At 37.5% G+C, this 21,593-nt stretch overlaps 1 long non-coding RNA gene across 3 annotated transcripts in view; it reads right to left on the minus strand.

Annotated features, from left to right (window-relative positions):
- LOC144613805 (uncharacterized) overlaps positions 1-21,593 on the minus strand; it is a 77,410-nt gene that overhangs the window by 39,930 nt on the left and 15,887 nt on the right. For 2 of the 3 annotated variants that reach the window (XR_013551228.2, XR_013551229.2), the window contains exon 2: positions 4,505-4,632. This is a non-coding gene — a long non-coding RNA (uncharacterized LOC144613805). Of the gene's footprint in view, positions 1-4,504; positions 4,633-9,019; positions 9,127-21,593 lie in introns of those variants that run through there. The other variant, XR_013551230.1, reaches the window with a different exon arrangement.

Raw genomic sequence — 21,593 nt, forward strand, 5'->3', positions numbered from 1 at the left:
CAAAGTCAAAGCCTTCCTGAAAGAAAGATATATTATACCTATTGCTTTTTCCATCTACAAAGCTGGTCCCTCCATCATAAAAGAAAATTAGATTGGTCTGACATTTCTCCTTCCTAAGGCTGTGCTGACTATAATCCATTCAATCCTCTTTGCTAGTTTGGGAATCCAAAAAATAAGAACACGCATAGACACAATATTTTGTTTAAAATGTAAAACTTCCCAAATTTTATGTGCTATTTCCTTATTAGATAGCTATTTTGACCTTCTTAAGTAAATGGGTATTTGGGGCCTCTGTGGCCTTGATAAGAAACTTCACAATTCTTATGGAAAATTGCAAACTTCTGACCACCTTGACCCACAGAAAGAATCCATCACTTTAGACTATTACTTCCTTATAGTCCCCTGAAATTCTCTTGAGACCATTTGTTGAACTGTGCAATGGAAACTAATATAAAGATAGGGTGTTAAAACTTAGAAGATAGAACAAGTAGTCTTCACCAAATAAGTGAATTTCTTAATTGCTCTGTAACACCATTTATCCACTTTAATGTTATAACATAAAAGTTATATGCTGATATTAACTATCTTTCATATTGGGAAGAAAGCTCACTCTTAAGTTGAATGAGATTATGCCATTTTTCACCCATAGCCAGTTTTGACCTTACAATGATGCTCAATGAATTCAGGAAGAATAGAATTTTATTCCCTAAGTTTCACTAACTACAAATTGCCTGAAACTTTTGGGTTATCTAAAAGGACATTAGTAGCTTGTCATTGTGTGTGGCATTTGCCTATGTACATGGCTGAGTGAAGGGGTCCTGATAAATTTGCTTTGAAAGGTAGTCTGAACTATTTCATTTCACCTTGGCAACCTCCCTTCTGGGACCAGCATTCCTTTTGAGACCAAATTTCACTATCTTGACCTTGGATTAAAGGCTATGTCTCAACTTCTCTTCTTGCCTTCTTTTCTACAACAGATACATGGCATTAATATCCATGTTTGCCTCTATTCATGGCTTTCTTCTCTGTCATGTCTTCTCATTCATCCCACTTTTTGGCCTCTTGAGTGATGCCATTCAACATATTTCTGGCAAAGACTTCCGGAGTCACCATGGATGGTCATTAAGTTACTGGACACTCAATTTTGACTGTGTATTCCAATAATTGCCACCAACAGATGGTAGGAAACTGGGATGTCTTGAATATTTAAACCCTTTTTTATTTTCAAACTCCATATGAACAATACCTGTATCTCTACCATTCAGTTCCTAGGTCTGTTTCTTTTTTCAATATTTATAACTATCTGAAACACATAGGATTGATTTCTCAGCAATCTGAAGAAGCATGAGTGTGACTTGTTCAGATAGTCAAAATTATCTCTTTATGTGCATCAAAACCTGAACAAAAAATTAGCAATTGAGTGAAACAACCAGATACTTTAATAAAAATAAATATGCACATCAAGTATAATAAAATAGTAAATTGGTATTGATCTGATAGGAAAATTCTTTCAAAATGAGAAACATGGTGGACCCAGTTTTAGTGAGAAAAGAAATATTTGATTGTTGAACATTGAATGGGTAAAACAAATACTTGTTGATGTTTTTATTACTGTTATTATTATTTTGCTCTTAAGATAAAGTTCACAATCTTTTAAAAGATTCTCTACATTTTCAGTCCTTCTTAACTCACCCCACTCCAACCTTGTACCTTATGTCCAAGCAAATTGAACTCTTACATTTTATAAATACAATGTGCTCTCTCTCAATTCTAAGCCCTTCCATAGATTGTTTTGATCTGCCTAAAATAGTTTTCCCCTTTGTCTTTACATTTCTATTTCCTTAAGATCTACTTAATACATAATTTCTTCCAAGAAGCTTTCCCTGAGTCATTAACATTAACTATGTGAGGTGCCACCACACTCTACTCACATACAACACTCCACAGCCCATAACTTGCACTTGATACCAAGTATTGTGATGGTCTGGGTCTTCCCTCATTCCTTTCTTACCCATGAACCCTGTAGGAGCACAGACCAAGCCTATCACATTAATCAATGAACATACAAGGACATTGCCAGGTACATAAACAATGCTTAATTATTATTTAATAAGTGAAAATGTGAGTAGATATGAAGTTAGGAAGAGATTTGATTTCCAAAAGATAAAAATCTCTTAAAATACTTAAACTTCTCAATTGAAACCAAAAATTCCCCCTTTTTAAGTTAACATCTGAAACATAAAATTAGACCTAAATCTCCAGCACTCATTTTTGTCTTGAATGTATACATCCAAGTTATTCTTCAACATTTTCAACTGGATGTCTAATTTCAAACTGAACATATCCAAGAAAATATTTTATGGTTATCCCACAACTCTAATTTACCGGTAGTCTTTCCCACCTCTGTACTGGCAATTACATATGTGCACGTGCGCGCGCACACACACACACACACACACATCTATACAATTGCCAAGACCAAAATCTTGGTATCATCTTTGACTCTTATCAACTATCTACAGCATTTAATGCATCAGCAAAGTTCCTTATAACCACCTTAAAATATATCCAAATTTGACAATTTCTCATCATTTTCCAAGCCATCATGGGTTCTCACCTGTATTGTTACAATGACCTCCTACCTGGTCTCCTTGCATTCATTCTTGTCCACCTGCAGTCCACTTTCAGAGAATCACGAGTGAGATCTTAAAACACCTATTCTCAGAACTTTACAACAGCTTCTCACTGAGAATACAAACTCAAGACCTTATAGTAGCCCACAAGTCTCTCTGTGATCCAGACTCCTTAGCCTCCCTGACCTCTCTCCTACACTCTCTCCAAACTGAACTCAGTGACATTAACATCCTTGCTGTTCCTTCAGTGGATCAGCACGTTCCCACTTCAGGCCCTTTGCCATCTGTACACCCTGTGCCAGAAATGGCCTTCCTTCAGATATCCCATTCCTACTCTTCCTTCAATCTACTGAGATGTCACCTTTTCAGGGATGCCTTTCTAGACCACCATTTTTAAAACTGCAATTACCTTTCTGCCGTTCCTGTATTTTTTTTTAACCTGGTACACTTCACCTTCTAATACATTACATGATTTACTGTTTGTTTTCTTTCTTATCTGTCTTCTCTCACTGGAAAAGAAGTTCCATGGAACAGGGATTGTTGTCTCTTTTGTTAACTGCTATGTTCCCAGTGACTAAACAGGCTTAACATATAACAGGCATTCAATAATATTTGTTAAAGAATGAATGTGTGAGACTCTAGAGCTAAAACCTAAGTCAGGTTTGTTCCATGCCTGCGAAAAGTTTAACGTAAGGGAAAGCTAAAAATGGCCCTTATTCCCAAAAGACCACAGGCATTTCTAGAGAGTAATATTCTGATGTTTCTCCCAATTTACTTTGTCTCAACTTTAAAATATAAATATCCCATGTGGCCTCCAGGTAGCAGCTGACCTATGAAAGGCACAAGCTAGAATCTAGTTGCAGGATAATTCTGCCTAGTCAAGTTGAACCATTCTTTCATCCTTAAATTTAGGTATTCCAGACCCATGGATATATTTTTTTCCATAATGCAAATTGCTACCAAGCTCTCAATATGAGTCTCTTTCAAGAGGCAATTTTGTGATTTTGTGTGCTTTATGGTTTTTTTCCAGCCCCGAAATTCTGAGATCCCCTAATTCTAGGGCAGGTATGTAGCTATGCAAGAAGCTTAAATGTGATTCAGTAATAACTAACTTTTACTTTTCTGGGCCATGACTTAATGGGAACTCTTTCCCCAGTGGCCCCTGAATGTGGAACAATTTCTGGCCATAGGTATTGCCTGGCTACAGGTATGCTCTGCCATGGCTGGTAATGAGAGAAAAGGAATTCTCAAGGCAGGATGAGTAGGGTGAATCAGCTGGTTTTGTTCAAAGATCATAGCTCAAAATTCAGACACCATCTGCAGTACTCACTCCCCACTTCTCAATGTTGAAACCCCATTAAAGAAACCACTAGAGCATTGGCATAAATATTTCAAATAGAAGTTTGCAGGAAAAGAGTCTTATTGGAAAACAATAGACTTGGAAACTTACTATTTGATCAAGCCCTAAGGAAGATAATTCAAGCCAAGGCATTTCTCTACTATGTGATTTACTGGGAGAGCATTTTCTTGCTTTATTTTGTTTAAGCCATATGGCTATTTAAAAATCCATATATTTAGTGTCTGGGAACTAACTAAATTTACAACCAAAGAATCAATCTTTCTTGATTTTGTTTTCAAGTATTTTGCAATTTGTAAGCACTGGTTTTAAATTGGCCTGTACATTGGGGCTGGTTGTGGTCATTAGAGAATTCCACCTTAGATAAATCCCTTGCTGCCACAGCCTGCAATAAAAACACTATAAATTGAATGGAGACTTGTCATATTGCTATTTACACTTTAATAGGCTTAGTGGTTGTGGGAACTGTGGCAGAGCAGTCAAGGGACTAGCCAGGCCAGCCTACCGTCCTCACCTGAAGTGCTGGCAGCAGTCTGGCTCCTGTGACGCACAAATACAAACCGTGTTCTCTGCCACCCTGTTGTCGGGCACCTCCCGCTTTTGAACACTCTGCTGGATTATACAGAGTGCCTTGATTACCACCTGTGGAAAAAGCAAGAAAACAAAGGGGAAGAGAATTTGAGCTGCAAAGCCAAAATAATCTTCACTTTGGATATTCATGCCGGTTCCGTCCAGAAATTTATTTTTTCTTAGGAGCGCTAGGTTACCTAGTTCTTTCCTAAAAGGCATGGCATAAATTAAACTAGTAGGGAAACAGGCAAACCTTCTGTATTTGGGGGAAGAACACACATAACATACGGTGTACTTCCTCACTGGAGAAGTAACAACTGACCTTCAAGCTTCCTGACTTTTGCAGGCTTCCAGAACAAAGCTTAGAAAAGAACCCTGACAGAATCCATGGCACTCCCCCATGCCCATCCCAACACTGAGTGCAGCACAGGCCTGTGTGGGCGACCCCTGAGTGGTCCCCACAGTCATGGCAGAGACCCGAGGGCTACAAAGTCAAGATGACTTTTTTTCTCTTTGAACTAGAATTCTTTAGCTCAGAGTTTTAATTTTTTTCTTTCCAGGATGCCTAGCCACTTAATGTTCTTCATTTCTTCTCCCCATTTTCCCTCACTCCTCTTCTGCTTCCTTTCATTCTTTTCTCATTCTTCCAATTCCCATTCAAGGCTCTTTTTTTTAAGGATGATTTGGGGAGAATACATGAATGCATTTTTATTTTCACATTGGTATTCAATAAGCAAGAAATTATTAAACACTTATAAAAGGCCAGGTGTTGTGAGACTTAATGGAAATAGAAATATGATAAAGACAAAGGTTCTGCCAACATGCAAGGGAGTGACTCATGCCTGGGGTTATAAGAAGGTAATGTGTGTAACTGACAAGGTGTGCCAGGTGCCACAAGCCGCCCATCTCAGATCCACCATCCCCTTCTACCTGATGAATCGAGTCCAACAGCCAAATGTGCAGGCTTGCACAACACCTCTGCTGGCCTGGCATCTCCTAACACCAGGCAGTGGCCATGTGACACAGTCTGACCAGAGAATCGTGCATGAAAGTCTGCTGGGGGGTTCTGGGAAAGCTTCTGGTTTTTTTGCTTTTGTTTTTTTGTTTTTAAATTTTTTTTTTTGTTTATTTTTGAGAGCGAGAGAGACAGAGCATGAGTGGGGGAGGGTCAGAGAGAGAGGGAGACACAGAATCCGAAGCAGGCTCCAGGCTCTGAGCTGTCAACACAGAGCCCTATGTGGCGCTCTAACTCACAGACTGCGAGATCATGACCTGAGCCAAAGTTGGCAGCTTAACCGACTGAACCACCCAGGGGCCCCTAAAGCTGTTGTGTTTTTGATAAAAGAAAATAGATGTAGCCAGAGTCTTTCCTTCCTCCTTCTTCCTGAGTGAAGTTTTGATGTCTGAAACTGCAACAGTTTATTTCAACCATGAGGTGAAAATTCAGGTCCTAAGGATGGAGGGAACTGAGGACCAGAAAACAGTCTGGGCCCTTCATTGAATGTAGTGAGCCTGTGAAACCAGCCATATCTCTGCCTACACTCAAAAATTTTCTGAGAATAAACTTGTGTTTATTTAAACTATTTGCAAATAGCTTTCTCTCATAATTGCATCTTTAAAAAACTTCATAGCAAGTCGATGTGGTGGCAAGTTAGGTCATGTGGAGCATGATGATGTTTAGTACAGGGGAGAGCTGACAGTTTGCAAGGAGTCCATTGGGTCTCTCATCTGCCCCAACAAATCTGAGAATTCTTGGAAAAGAGGAAAGCAAGAAGTGACATCTAGTTGGGAGAATGGATAATTGCAACAACGCAAATTAAATCTGTAGTCTAGGGGACGCATGGGTGGCTCAGTTGGTTAAATGCTGGACTCTTGATTTCGATTCAGGTCATGATCTCATGGTTCAGGAGATCAAGCCCTATGTCAGCTCTACTGGCAGCATGAAGCCTGCTTGGGATTCTCTTTCTCCCACCCTCTCTGCCCCTCTCCAGCCCCTGAGCATGTGCACATGCACACACTCACTCTCTCTCAAAACAATTAAATAAACTTAAAAAAAAAAAAAACAAACCTCTGTATTCTGAAAGTCTGGCCTTAAAGATATTCTCATTGGCTTGAAGACATTGCTTCCACAGACTCTCTGTTTAAATGGAAATAATTCTGGAAGAGACAAACATTAAGCCATAGCAACATGAGATAGGGAAGAGAGCCCCAACTTTGAAATATTCCTGATATAGACTAGATTTTGCCTTGCGTCTCATCATTTGCATGTCCCTGGACATGTCACTGTGACCCTCTAAGCCTCTATCTCCTGATCTCAATCCGGGAAGAATTCTTTTTGCAGAGAAGTTGATAAAGCTAAAGATTATTATATAGAGAGTGTGCTCAGCAAATGACTAGTATATGTTAGCCAAACACATCAGCTATAATTTTTGTTATTATTAATTATATTATTATTACTATTATTACTATTATTATTATTATTATTATTATTATTAGCCTAGCAAGGATTGGTTCATCAAGTTGCTTGCCAAAATGACAGTGAGCACAGAGAAGAGCAAACACCAAGCTAGGGGAGAACAAAGCATCGAAGGGAGAAACTTTTCTATTTTATCCACACAGTGGGTAGAGTCTTCCCCTTATTCTTTGTTAAGTGGACAGCTGAAACATAATACCTAGAGAAAGTTTACCCACATATGCAATGCCAATAAGAAATGCTGTCCTGGTAAATGATGAACATGGAGCTGGGTCTAATGAGAGCGGCACAGTGACTTCCAAATCAGAAATCAAAGATGACTCTGAGTTTTGGTTTTCTGGGTTTTCCTGGTTGAGTGTGGTTGTTTTCTTTATTCTGAATGATTTGCTGTATGATAACAGCATTCACCAAGAAAGCAAGTGCTGTACAGGGGTGAGTTTGAGAAGAAAGGAGCTTCAGGTTAGGGCAAGCTGAATTACTTTGAGGTGCCTGCAGGATATTTGCGGGTACCTGCGTGAATCCAATGACAAGAAGAATAAGAAAAGATGATTCAATACCAGAACCAAGCATTATCGATTTTAAAGAGCCAAATTGAGGGGAAAAAAAAAAGATTAGCAAAGGAGTTAGAGAATAAGCATTAAGAAAAGCAGAAGGGAGGGGCACCTGAGTGGCACAGGCTGTTGAGCATCTGAATTTGACTCAGGCCATGATCTCATGGTTCTTGAGTTTGAGCCCCACATCAGGCTTGCTTCTGTCAGCACAGAGCCTGCTTCAGATCACCTGTCCCCCACCCCCTCTCTGCCCTTTCCCTGCTCATGCTCTCTCTTTCAAAAATAATAAACATTTTTAAAAAGCAGAAGGGAAATCAGTAGCTTTTTGTATTATTAAGCAAAGGCAGTTGAGAATTTTAGAGAAAAGAGAGTGATAAAAATAAATACATACTTAATAAAGCATGTTTAAAAGACTGCTTTCTTTAAGTCATTGAAATTGTAAGTGAAATAATAAATATTAAGGTTTCTACAAGATTTTCATTAACTTAATCATTGCACAAACTATATATATTAAAATACATTACATTTTAACCAATCCAATAGCTCCTAGTCCAGTTCCACTTAGATGAACAAATATTTGACGCAACATAATATTAGATAAAATCACTACTTAATGATTTGCACTTGAATTTGTAAAATTACCAGAATATAGTACTGTGTCCTAAAAGTAATGGAAGTTACTTTTATAAATATATCATCCAAATAAATATTGCCCTTAATTTCATTACCTAGATAAATTATCCACTTGGTCCTTAATGTTGCCCTTTAATCATCATGAAGACATGATGATTAAAACCTTTGGAAAATATGACTTCAGAAATATGTAAGTAGTGGAGAGAGCATGAGTTTTAGATTTATGCAATCTTAAATTCGAAATGTTGTATTACTTCTTGCTATGTGACCTTGAGAATGTTACAAAAGCTTTGACTCTCATTATTTTCATTTGAATTACGGAAAACATAATACAGAGTTTCTGTGAAAATTAAATAAAGTAGTATGAAGTAAGTACCTAATAGAGTGGCTGGAAAAGTCTAGAACTTTAGCAAGTTCTTGTTGACACTAGTGTTATTAGCCTAGGTGTGTTGGCAACATCTCATTTCTTTATAATTGTGTGTTATAATTGTATGTCAACTCTATTTTTTGTCATCAAAATATTATGCGTTTTTAACCATTCACCTTATTCTATAGATTTTGTTCTGAATGACTTTGAGTGCTAATACTCAAATCCATTTTCAAACAGGTGAAGAATGAACACAGTGGCTAAATTCTTAGGAATGTATCAAAGAATATAAAGAAAGTCTCAAAAAGGAGTTCAAAAATACTTTGGATCCTGGCAGCATTGTTGCAACAAAAATAAAATTTCCAAATGACCTCTTTTAAAGGCTAAAGATAACTGACATGTAAAACAATATTTTAAAAAATAGAATAGGGGTACCTGGGTGGCTGAGAATGTTAAGTGCCTGATTCTTGATCTCAGTTCAGGTCTTAATCTCAGGGTCATGAGTACAAGCCCTGCACTGGGCTCCATGCTGATCCATGAAGCCTACTTTAAAAATAATAATAAAAATAAACATAAAGAATAAATCATATTTCCTTATAACCATACTTCAACCTTTACCATCAAGATTCTATTCTATTCTATTCTATTCTATTCTATTCTATTCTATTCTTTTATTTTAGAGAGAGAGTGCACATGAGTGGGAGACAGGGACAAAGAAAGAGAATCCCAAGAAGGCTCCATGCTGAGTGGAGCCCGAAAGATGTGTGGCTTGATCCCACAGCCCTGGGATCTTGACTTGAACTGAAATCAAGAGTCACATGCCCAGCCAACTGAGCCACCCAGGTACTCCCCACTAAGCTTTTAAAGAGAAGGAAAAAGCAAAAAACATACATTGAAAGTTAACTATATACAGTATAATCAATTGAAATGTTTGTCCCAAGTACCCTTCAACCACATGATTTATTTTGTAGACTCAATTATTCATGGTAATATTTTGATGTCAAAAGTGCTAAATGTTTTTTAAAAGGAATGAGTATGATGAACCCGTTTTTATATGCAAGTCTCCATTAAAATGTGTATTAATCAAACACAAGTAAAACTTAAGATTATATCTTCTACATTATATAATATTCATATAGGGAATGAAGAAACTAAGCATTTTATCCATTTGCTTTTTTTCTATTTTCCAAATAGTTTTTTTTTTTTAATTTTTTTTTCAACGTTTTTTTTATTTATTTTTGGGACAGAGAGAGACAGAGCATGAACGGGGGAGGGGCAGAGAGAGAGGGAGACACAGAATCGGAAACAGGCTCCAGGCTCCGAGCCATCAGCCCAGAGCCTGACGCGGCGCTCGAACTCACGGACCGCGAGATCGTGACCTGGCTGAAGTCGGAGGCTTAACCGACTGCGCCACCCAGGTGCCCCTCCAAATAGTTTTAAATTTTTTTAGGTTTATTTATTTATTTTGAGAGAAGAGAGAGAATATGAGCAGTGGAGGGGCAGAGAGAGAGGGAGAGAGAATCCCAAGCAGGTTCCATGCTGTCAGTGGAGAGCCCAACACAGGACTCAATCCCACAAACTATGAGATCATGACCTGAGCCAAAGTCAAGAGTCAGATGCTTAACTGACTGAGCCACCCAGGCACCTCTCCAAGAGACAGTTTTAGTAAAGTGTTCTACTTTAGTGCACAGGTATGATTTAAAAGTTTAAACTTCATCAACTTTCAGGCAATTTTTGTATTTGTTTTTATTATATGGAACCAGGCTCAGTCAATACTACTTACTCACATAAATAAGTTTGGTTTAAATTTCTATTTGCTTTAACTTTTCCTGGGGAATTGATTAACATTTTAATCAAGGTATTTGGTGTGGATTACATATTTCTCATTTTATTCTAACAAAAACATTGTGAAATAAGCTTTATGATTGACTACAATGAGGGGTGAGAAAGTCAGAGTTTAGAGATGAAGAATTTTGTCCCAAGTGACACAAGTGCCATGAGACAGAGATGGGCATTAAATTCCAGAGCTTTCCCATATTCAAATACAAAATTCAACTGCTTGACCATAAGGAAAAACAGAAATAAAAATGGTTACAACATATTTATCTTTTAAAGACTGCATATTAATTAGTGCTTCCTGAAATATTCTGAAAATAAAAAGTCTTACACGAGCAAGCCTATCCGTTAATACTAAGCCAATACTGAATGATTCACCCAGCATGGTACAGGAATTTAGAGCATGGGCTCTGGGAGTTCTCAAACCTGCTTCCTATTTGTTAGCCATTTGACCTTCAACAAATTATTCCACTTATCTGTGCTCCAGTTTCCTTGTCTATAAAATGGGAGAGAAACTACTACCTAATAGAATTGTCATGAAGGTTCAATAAATATTAGTTAGAATCACTTAAAATAGGCCTGTCATATAATAAATACTATGTAAATATGTATTAATAGTAATTACTTGAAAAGTTTATGGGAGTGTGGTCAACTCAGTCAGAGCCTATTTAATGTGCTAAGTTGACAAATTTTGTTTATGCACCTAGGGAAGATTTATTTTTCAGGATAAATCACTCAAGGAATGGGCTTTAAAAGTTGATTCAGAGTAAGTATTAATTAGATGATTTACCTACTGATTGTGTTTGCTAACCAGTATTTTTCAAAGTATCTTATACTTTCATTCTTATAGAAGACAAAGAGACATAAAGAATCTTTTAATTTAAATGAAAATATAAAATATATTCAAAGTAAATCTCCTTATTCTAATATCCGGCACCCGAAGTGATTTTGCCATGAGTGAATGTAGTGTATTAGCTCTCACTGAGCATTTTAATGTGCTCTGCATCCTGTGTTTGTGGGGTATACTTCTGATGGAAAAGCCAAAAAAATGTCATACTTCACTGATTTTTCTTTCCTCAGCCAGAGCTCTATAGGTTTACCAAAAAAAGTACCATATGCTTTCCAAAGATTCTACCAGGAAATTCAAGGTAATCAAATAAGCAAAACAGACCACTATCTAGAAAATAGGAAAAAGAAAAAAAGTGGAAAAAACTGTCAGAGAGATCATGAAGATTGTTAATGATCTGTCAATCGTCTGACTTTTCTTGATACACTGATCATGCACTATGCAATAGAGACCACTCACCACTTACGGCTGTTCAAATTAAATTAAAAATTTCATCATACTAGCCATATATCAAGCGGTCAGTAGCCACATATGCCTAGTGGCTACAGTATTGGACAAAGCAGATATAGAACAGTTCCCATCCCAAACTCTGAATCAGAATTTGCATTTTAACAAAATCCTCCGGGTCAGCTGTAACTTAAAATTTGAAAAGCACTGCCTAACCTGTTATTTGTCATTGGCTTCACAATCATGCAGTATAAAACACTGAACTGAGAGGCTCCTGGGTGGCTCAGTCGGTTAAGCATCTGACTTCAGCTCAGGTCATGATCTCACCATTCGTTGAGTTCACGCCCCATGTCGGGCTCTGTGCTGACAGCTCAGAACCTGGAGTCTGCTTTGGATTCAGTGTCTCCCTCTCTCTGCCCTTCCCCCACTTGGACTCTGTCTCTTTCTCTTTCAAAAATAAATAAAAATTTAAAAAATATTTTAAAAAAAACACTGAACTGATATGCTGTATAGTGAAATACTGATGTCTGAGATTTATGAGAAAGGCATACTCAATTACTTCTAATTACCTGTTCTAATAGTAGGAAAAACACACTACCTTGGATTTCTGAAACTCTCTAATTTTTTTTTGTTTCCTACAAATTAATCAGTTATTTTTGTTGTTGTTCCCACATGCACAGCCAATTTTCATAAGGACTAGTGAGAAGGTAACTAGAAACTCTAAATCTGAAGTCTTTGTTCTCATTTTATTATTGATTTTTCTGATATTCTGTTGCATTTTCTTTATAGGAAAAGATGCAGACTAACTAAAAAATAAGGCTTCCATCAAAATGCATGCAAATACATTAAGCAAGTTGAGAAAAGCTGGAGCCTGGGAAAGTGTCCGTTCCACTAACAAGTCTCAAAGTGTAAGATAGACATTGTGTATTTAAGGATATTGCCAGGGCCTTTCATCAAGACATTTTCAGATCTGATCCATCATATCATTCTATGAAAATTGAGAGGGCAGAACTGGTTGAGATGCTTCAACCAAACTAATAAGAATGAATGCAATTTTGAAAACAGAAATGGCTTTACCAATGGGAATCTATGGGACTCAGTATCTTAAGAAACATGGTCTCATAGGGCTGTGAATTCCTCCATGAGTCATGTGTCCTTGAAGACAGTGACTATATCTTCCATTTCCCTGTGTCAAATGCCTATACTAGTGTTTGAAACAGTAGACATTCAATAAATATTTGTTAGATTAAATTCCATTGAAATCCTCTCAGGTGAAGGATGGGAAAGAGAAAAGGACTTTCTATTCTCTCATGGATGTTTACCTGAGACAAATATATTACATTTAATTGAGCATTTGATTATGTTCAAGTATCTCATTTTTAAGTGAGGAAGAGGGTCAGTGGGATAAAGAGAGAGAGAGAGAGAGAGAGAGAATGAGAGAGAGAGGATCCCATGCGGGATCCACGCTGAGTGTGGAGGGGGGCTTGATCCCACCTCCCTGAAATCATGGCTTGAGCTAAAACCAAGAGTCAGACACGCAACTGACTGAGCTACCCAGGCACCCTCTAACTCATTTTAAAATAAGAGTTGCCTAGCAGCGCCTGGGTGGCTCAATCAGTTAAGCCTCTGACTTCATCTCAGATCATGTTTTCATGGTTTGCGAGTTCAAGCCCCGTGTCTGGCTGTGTTGACATCTCAGAGCCTAGAGCCCGCTTTGGATTCTGTGTCCCCCTCTCTCCCCGCCCCTCCCCCACTCATGCTCTGTCTGTCTGTCTCTCTCTCTTTCTCTCTCAAAAATAAATAAACATTAAAATTTTTTCAAACAAAATAAGAGTTGCCTAGAATAAAAATTTAAAACTATTCTTCCTTCAGAAAAAGAAGTAAAAAATAGAATTATCTGAATAAAACCTAAGTCAAATTAGCATAGGTTTTCCACCATTTGCATTCATGAAATACATTTTTGAATAGTTTTATTAATTCTTTTTCCTGTCAAATATATAAAACTCACAGAAAGATTGTGTCTCTTTGTAGTGGCTTCTTCTCTTGCAGACTTTAATGAAGCACAAAGCTTAGAAAATATTTGAGGTAATTTTTTTTTCAAATTCATGGTTCTGTGTCCATTATCATACTTCTTTTTCTGAATAACAAAAATATTAAGGAATTCATTTTTAGTAAAGACAATGTTCAGATATTTTGGCAGGAGACATCAGCCTTCTAATACAAATTTGACTTTTGCTATTTCTAATATTTGTTGAGTTGTTCTGCAAGTAATAATGTGTCGGCATCAGCAGTAATTCAATTTGTACTGAGTGAAAAACATGCCCGGAGAACTGGGAATGCAGAAATGCTAAGCATAAGGCCAAATGTCAGCATCAAGACAGGATCTTGATGAATTATCATTGATTGTTCCGTTATTGATGTTTTCTCTTAACGTACATGGTGATTTCTCTCCATCATTTCCCTCCATGACCTTGGACCATGTGCAATGGCTCTCGTTCAGTTTCCTCATCTGAAAGGGGGTGGATGATAAAAGGGACAAGGAAATGATGCAAAAAGATGATAACCACACTTAAATGGGAGGAAAGTAAACTACGCCAATTTCCTCAGAGCTCTCTATGAATGCAAAGCTTTATTTACTATTCAGGATCTAGACAGATATCCTATCACCAGGTTCTCATCCTATTTTCATATTCTTCTTGAAAATACAACTTGGAAGTTAAGCACAAATGGAAGTTTGTCTAAAAAGAGCAACAATGAACATTAATAGAATAAACTCTCAGTTCTCTTAAAGAAGATTATCTTTGGCAAATCTCACCAGCAAAAACAATATTCCACTTCACTGCTTACTTTGTTAACAGCTCACATCTATTTATTCTTAACTTGACTGTAGCTTACATTCAAACTCTAGAGTCATTTAGAAATGTGAAATTCATAGACTATTGTGGATGGAAGGGCCTTTAAAAATCATCTAGGCCTGTCATCAATCTGAATGACTCTTAAAAGCTTAAACAATCCCAGTGATGTGGAATTCACTACTCCCTGAGGCAACCTATTCTATCTTTGCACCAAATCTTTGCTGTAGGAAGAAGGAAAATGATGGTTGCGTTAAGCTACATTTTCATGCCAGTCGGATTCACAAACTCTCCTTCCCTAGCCTAGAGTAGGTTGCAGGAAGGAGTTGAGGTCACTTAAGGAAGAAAATACATGGTTTCTATTCAGATTGTTTTGACAAATACAGGCCCAAACCTTCAAAACAATCACAGAGTAAATAAAATGTTCATCATATTGTAAACAACCATGTACTAATAGTAATAAAACTTCTTTTCCAAAACCAATTAAAAGATTATTATAGACTCTACCTGTGATTGGCCATATTGTAGTCTCATACTGCCATTTTCTACATGCCTTAAGATATCACCTCCAAGACAAAGCATGAGCACATAGTAAGAAATTAATCTTCTCTTTTTTCCTTGGCCTCTTAGTTACCTCCAGTTCATAATACCTGCACAAGCCCTTGTTCCATTTTCATTCCCCTAAAGCTACAATGCTAAAAATTTCTTTCCTTTCCATTCTCTGTCATCCTTAATTCTCAGAAGACTATTTTACTCTTGCTTTGTCTACTTCATTGGCACTCTAACTCACTCACTGCCACCTGACTTTTATCCCGACTACTGTGCTAATACTACTCTTTTAAAAATCACCAGCCAATTCCTAAATGGCAAATCCAAAAAACATTTTTAGGATCTTAACCCTAACAGATCTCAATGATGCACCTAATTCTGCTGATTGCTAGCTTTGTCTTGAATCCCATTCCTCAGAGCCTATTCTATCTACCTTCAACTTTTCATTTTGGTCTGCCTCTCTATTAAGTGTTAGTACTTCCCAAGGAACCACCTTAGACAATTTTCTCTTTTGCTTCATGTGCTCTCCCTAAAAAATCCCATCTGCTTTCAGTTTTCACTATGGACTACATACATTTATTCCTGACCAGATTCAGGCTCATTGGTCCCCATGAAGGGAACAAAATATGAGATAATATCTAAAGGATAAGTAATAATTAGTGAAGAGTTGTGGGCGGAAGAGTATCTGGGAAGGAAAGAAAATTACAAGAAGATATAAAAGCGTATTTTAAAAGTTGGGGTATCAAAATAAAAAAGCTATATCCAAAGAATTAAATAAAGATCGATCTCACTGAAGCATAGCTGGACAAAGGGTAGATTTGAGAAAAAAAGATGATGATATAGAAGAGTTTGGTCACATGACGCTTTGTAATCCATGTGAAAGAGTTTGGAACTTTGTTTTACACTTGATCTTAGCCAAAAGGCCGAGAAGCGATTGGAACTTTGTTTTAAAGGTAATAGAAAATAGGAGCAATCAAAGGCATTACATGACAATATTTGCATTTTTTATAAAAATCTCAGTATTAATGCAGGGCTTGGATCCAGGAAAAATGGGAGGAATGTGGAGCATTTGGGGAGGTATTCAGAAGCCCATTCAAAGGTGATGAGAAGGTCAGGCTAAGATAATGTAGTAGTGGGGAAAGAGAGCATAGAGGATGGATTTGGATCTGATTTACTAAGTAAAATGGATAAGATTCCATTGTTGATTGAATTTGTGAGATCAAGGAGAGAAAGGAGTCAAAAAACCTTCCAGGATTCTATGGATATCTTGATGGAAGCTGACCCCTTTCACCAACAGGGCAAGCCAGAAAAAGAGGAAGTTTGGGGCCAAAAACATGAGTTAACTTTTCAACATAAATAATAAACTATGTTCTGCACATCCCCATGTGGTTATCCCACCGGCATCTCAAAATAAACAAGTCTAAACTTCACAAGACAGTGTGAGAGGAAGATTCAGCTGAAGAGAAAGGAAATCCGATGTGCAGTGACTGGAGGAAGGTGAAATACAAACTGGACAAGCAGTAGTCCTCATGTTCCTCTCAAAAACCACTGTCACCCTCTAGTTCAGTGCTTTATTTTTTGACATTTCCTCAATTTCTCATTAGTATCTTTCTAAGAATACAGCCTTTACGTTGCCTGATGAAGAGACTGCATTTAAGATGTTGCTCTTCCTAAAGGATCATCCTGACACATTACTACCTTGGCCCAGATCTTCCCTAGCCCCCTATTGTCTGCAAAATCATATCCAAATTCCTCAGACCTTTTGTGATCTGTCTTCCTCCTTTACTTTTGCAGATTAACATGGCCAGATTTCCACACACAGTGCCCTTAAAAGGGCATGACAGCTTGCCAATCCACCCAAGAAGCTTTGAGGCTTTCCTACTTTCATGATTTGGATCATGTTGCATTCCATTTTATCCACCTGCAATGCTTATTCCCATCCTAGCCATCCTTCAAAGTCCAGTTCAAATGTGAATACATATCCACGAAGTCTTCTTAAATTGCTCCTGTCAGAAGTGATGGTGCTTCTACAGACTTCTCATACAAACACATCATGGAATGTGTTCAGGCTAGAGCCAGCATGTAGATAGACAATGCCAAGAAGGAACATCAGATCAAACAACTAATTATTTCTAAGCATTTGACTTGTTTCAAACAATCCCCTGTGACAATATTAAACAGCCCTGTGCTCCTAGAAGGCAACACATGTTGAGAAATAACCCCACTCCCTTACATTATGGGAGCTAACAGCAAAAGACCCCTTCCCTATAAAGTCCAATCTCCATTCAGTAAATATGAGTAATGCAAAGGTAGACCCAACTCTACGTGCATTTTATCTTTCACACTGGTTTGTTTTGAGAGATTGAATATAAAAAAGGGTCATGACCAAACCCTACACAAAAATAGACCTCAGATCCATAACCTGCAGCAACCTGTCCCAGGAACCGACCTGTTCTCTGCAATAGTATGCCCAGGAAGCCAGCCTGCTCTAAGGCAGACGTGTAAGAAGTCAGACTGTTATCGCTAGCAACAATTCAGGAAGCCAAACAATAACCCCCTGTAAGAACCAGCTCCAAATGGCTAGCACTTGATTAATAACTGACAGCTTTCCTGTCGGTTTTTTTTTTTTGTTCCTTTTTCCTGTATAGGACCAACAAGAGAAAGCCAAATATGCATCCCTAATTTGTCATGCAGGATGCCCTGCCTCTAGGTGGCCCACTCTCCTCATGGCAACAGCCTCCAATCAGAACATACTTGAAGCTTTTCCTTTTTCCACTAGAAAGCTTTCCTACTCCTCTGCTTGTCTCTGAGTCCTTGCCAAAAGGCAAGTGACTGTGGCTGGCTCTCTTGATCCAGCACGCTCAGAATAAATAGCCTATGCTTGTTCGCATTTGGTTGGTCTTCATTTATTTCCATGGCTTGACAGAATTATACTAGTTAGTTTCTAAATCTTTTTGCATGAATAATAACGTCACAAAGCATGACTACTATCAAAATTATTTCACTGCAACCTTCCATAAATGGTCAAGTATGTGATCCTGCTCTTTTGCAATATATGTTTTTAAAGTACCTTTATTTTAATGCATTGCCTTTAAGGATATAAAATGAGTGCCTTAATAAATATGATGGGTAATAAATGGGTATTGGAACCAGTAGCTAATTTCCTTTATTCTCTTATTTCCAATATTTACTGCCATGTAATATTTTTTTCTTTTTTCAAGTTTTTATTTTAATTCATTAGTTAACATACAGTGCTATATTGGTTTCAGGTGTACAATACAGTGATTCATCAATATTCTGTACATCACCCAGTGCTCATCACGACAAGTGTAACTCCTTGATCCCCATCACCTATTTCACTCTTCCCCCACCCACCCCCCCTCTGATAACCATCAGTTTGTCCTCTACAGTTAAGTGTCTGTTTCTTGGTTTCCCTCTTTCTCCCTCTCTCTGTTTCTCTCTCTGTCTCTCTCTCTCTCTCTCCCCCCCTCTCCCCTTCCCTTTGATCATGTTTCTTACATTCCACATATGAATGAAATCATATGGCATTTGTCTTTCTCTGACTGACTTGTTTCACTTAGCATTACACTCTGTAGCTCCATCCATGTCATTGCATATAATTTTTTATTTCCAATAAGTGTTTGGCAGGAGCTCTTTTCTTACTCATAACAGTACATTTTTCACTACTTTCAATGTAGTGAAATTGACACTACATTATGGCGTCTTATTTTCAGAAGATTAATATGATTTAATTAAGAAAAAAAAAGGTTAGTTTAAATCATTTCTACTAAACCTCCAAACACTTTGCATTCAACTCTTCTTCATAAAGGTGTCTATGGAAGACTTAACTAATTTATGGTAATCTCCAGGAAGTGCCTTGGTTGAACAGTTTCAGACCTATTCTGTTTTTTACTCCACCTAAATAGTATTTCAAACATTGCAAGATAAATTCTTGTCATCTGGGGAAGAACATTCATTTTTATTGCTTCCTTCTTTTTCTCCTGCCGTGACAGTTCTGCCCGTTCCCCTCAGATGGAAGCGTAAATGATAATAGGAATAATAATCCATGTCATGCTAGGACAAGCGGCATCTGTTAAAACCCCTCCAGCTTTTCTGCAGCTCTAGCATGAGAGGAATATGTACATCGGTTATCATGGGCTCATTTTCATCTTGCAAGTAATTCGGGACCTCGTTTACCTCTATTAAAACTTTAAAATCTAATAAGTTGATTACAGATAAGAAATGTTATATTATCAATTATATTTGATTTTTTAAATTTCAGTTGTTTTTCTAGATCTAAGAAAAACGACAATGAAAAGCCTTTGTCATTTGCACTTCCAGTTGATTTCCTTCCAAACAGGCTGCTGTATTGTGAAATTGATTTAACCCCAACTTGTTTTGAGTGTTAAGGTTGGAGAGTCAGAGAGACATTTTTGGACAATTGCTTGAAGTAGGCATAAAAATGAACGTGGACAATTTTCTATTGCCATATAAGCATATGTCATGGAGGAAATGTCAGCTAAAGTCTCCTGCAGAGAAAAATCAATAATGTGCAAATGTGCAGCTCTAGATAGGTCTGAGAGTCCACATTTACCACCCAAAAATAAGTTGAGGAGGCCAGTGCTCATGAACCTTAGCCGAGTAAGGCTCCTATCCAAATCAGTTTTCCCATGAAATTAAAATCCTAATGAGGATGATTTTTCTTATCATTTTTTTTTTAAATTTAATGTTTGTTTTTGAGAGACAGAGACAGAGCAAAGCAGGAGAGGGGCAGAGAGAGACAGAATCCAAAGCAGGCTCCAGGCTCTGAGCAGTCAGCACAGAGCCCAATGTGAGGCTTAAACTCACAAACCGCGAGATCATTACCTGAGCTGAAGTTAAATGCGTAAGTGACTGAGCCACCTAGGTACCTCCAATTTTTTTTATCATCGTTAAGAAACAGTTTCATCATCCAGCAAAATGAACTAAATCAAATCAAATATGGTCCTTAGATCAAATCCGAGGTCAGATTTTGATATTTGGAAGTACATCACTGTTATCACCAGAGTCCTTTTAGTTATTAACCATGTTGCTTTAAAATGTATACAAACGCTTTGAACCTGTGCCAGTTCTCTAGGCCTTTGTTATCTAAGAATGACATACTTACATGAACACAAGGCACAGGGTATATTGCTTCTGATCTAATATGTACTTTACCAAACAATTCAAGAGAAAGAAGTTCTATAATAATTAGAATGGTTATTGTTTAATGGGTATAGAGTTTCACTTCCACAAGATGAACAGTATTCTGGAGATTGGTGCTTGCACAACAATGTGAATGTACTTAAAATTGCTGAACTGTACACATAAAAATGCTTAAAATGGTAAATTTTATACTTTGGACTTTTTATCATAATTTAAAAATATTTTTAAACAGAATGAATTATTTAATAACTACTAGCTCACTAAAGTCCCTGATTATGCCCTTCCCCCTCCATGTGTACATTGAGCCCATCGAATCCAAGTCTATTGCTGGTGTTTCATTAAACTTGAAAATCACCTTTGGGGCACCTGGGTGGCATCTGACTCTTGATTTCAGTTCAGATCATGATCTCACAGTTGTTGCACTATCAGGGCAGAGCCTGCTTGGGATTCTCTCTCTCTCTCTCTCTCTCGCTCTCGCTCTCGCTCTCTCTCCTCTCTCTCTCTCCCCACACCCCCAAATAAATAAACAAACTTGAAAAGAAAAGAAAAGAAAAGAAAAGAAAAGAAAAGAAAAGAAAAGAAAAGAAAAAAGAATTTTTAAACCTCATTTCCAATCTCCTACCAAATGCACTATCATACTAACATTTCCAGGTTTCCCAGCAATCAGGGGCAAAGCTACTTTTCATCTAGATCAGCAAAGAATGTCTCTTCCTTTAGGAAATTCTTACTGTTCTATGTGAAGCTGCTATCATTGAATAGCAACGTTATCGTTGAATAAAAAACAAGTAGCGATGAGAAAGGAGAGTGGGAGAGAAGAAGACAGTTTTAATAAAATGCCACTAAGCATGATTTGTGCTTCAGACTTGCTTCTTTACTTCCTGAGATTAGGCTTAGCCAAGAAAGAAGCCTTGCTAAAAAGTTTACATCTCCTACAGAGTTTAAACTGCCCTGGGGAATTTAGCTGTGTGTATCTAACCCAGAAAAGGTAAAAGGAACACAAATAGGTAAGAAAATTGGGCTATTCTGCTGACTGTCTTACTCTGATTGTTCTCAAGTTGTACTCTATTTTATGGGACAAGTTTTATAAAGCCCATTTGCATCCTTTATCTTAGTTACTCTCATTAGCTCTTTACCACAATCCTGAGATAGTATTGTCTTTACTCACAGGTAATTTATATTCAGAAGAGTTCCTTGCCTGAATTCAAACAGCTAGAAAGTGGCATAGAGTCTGCCTCCTACCTTTCAACTCCAAGTCCACTTTACTTTCCACTCTGCCTGGTAACATCTGCTGACT

The sequence above is a fragment of the Panthera onca genome, chromosome D3, assembly GCF_046562875.1.
Source record: "Panthera onca isolate mPanOnc1 chromosome D3, mPanOnc1 haplotype 2, whole genome shotgun sequence".
In the NCBI taxonomy this organism is placed as follows: Eukaryota; Metazoa; Chordata; class Mammalia; order Carnivora; family Felidae; genus Panthera; species Panthera onca.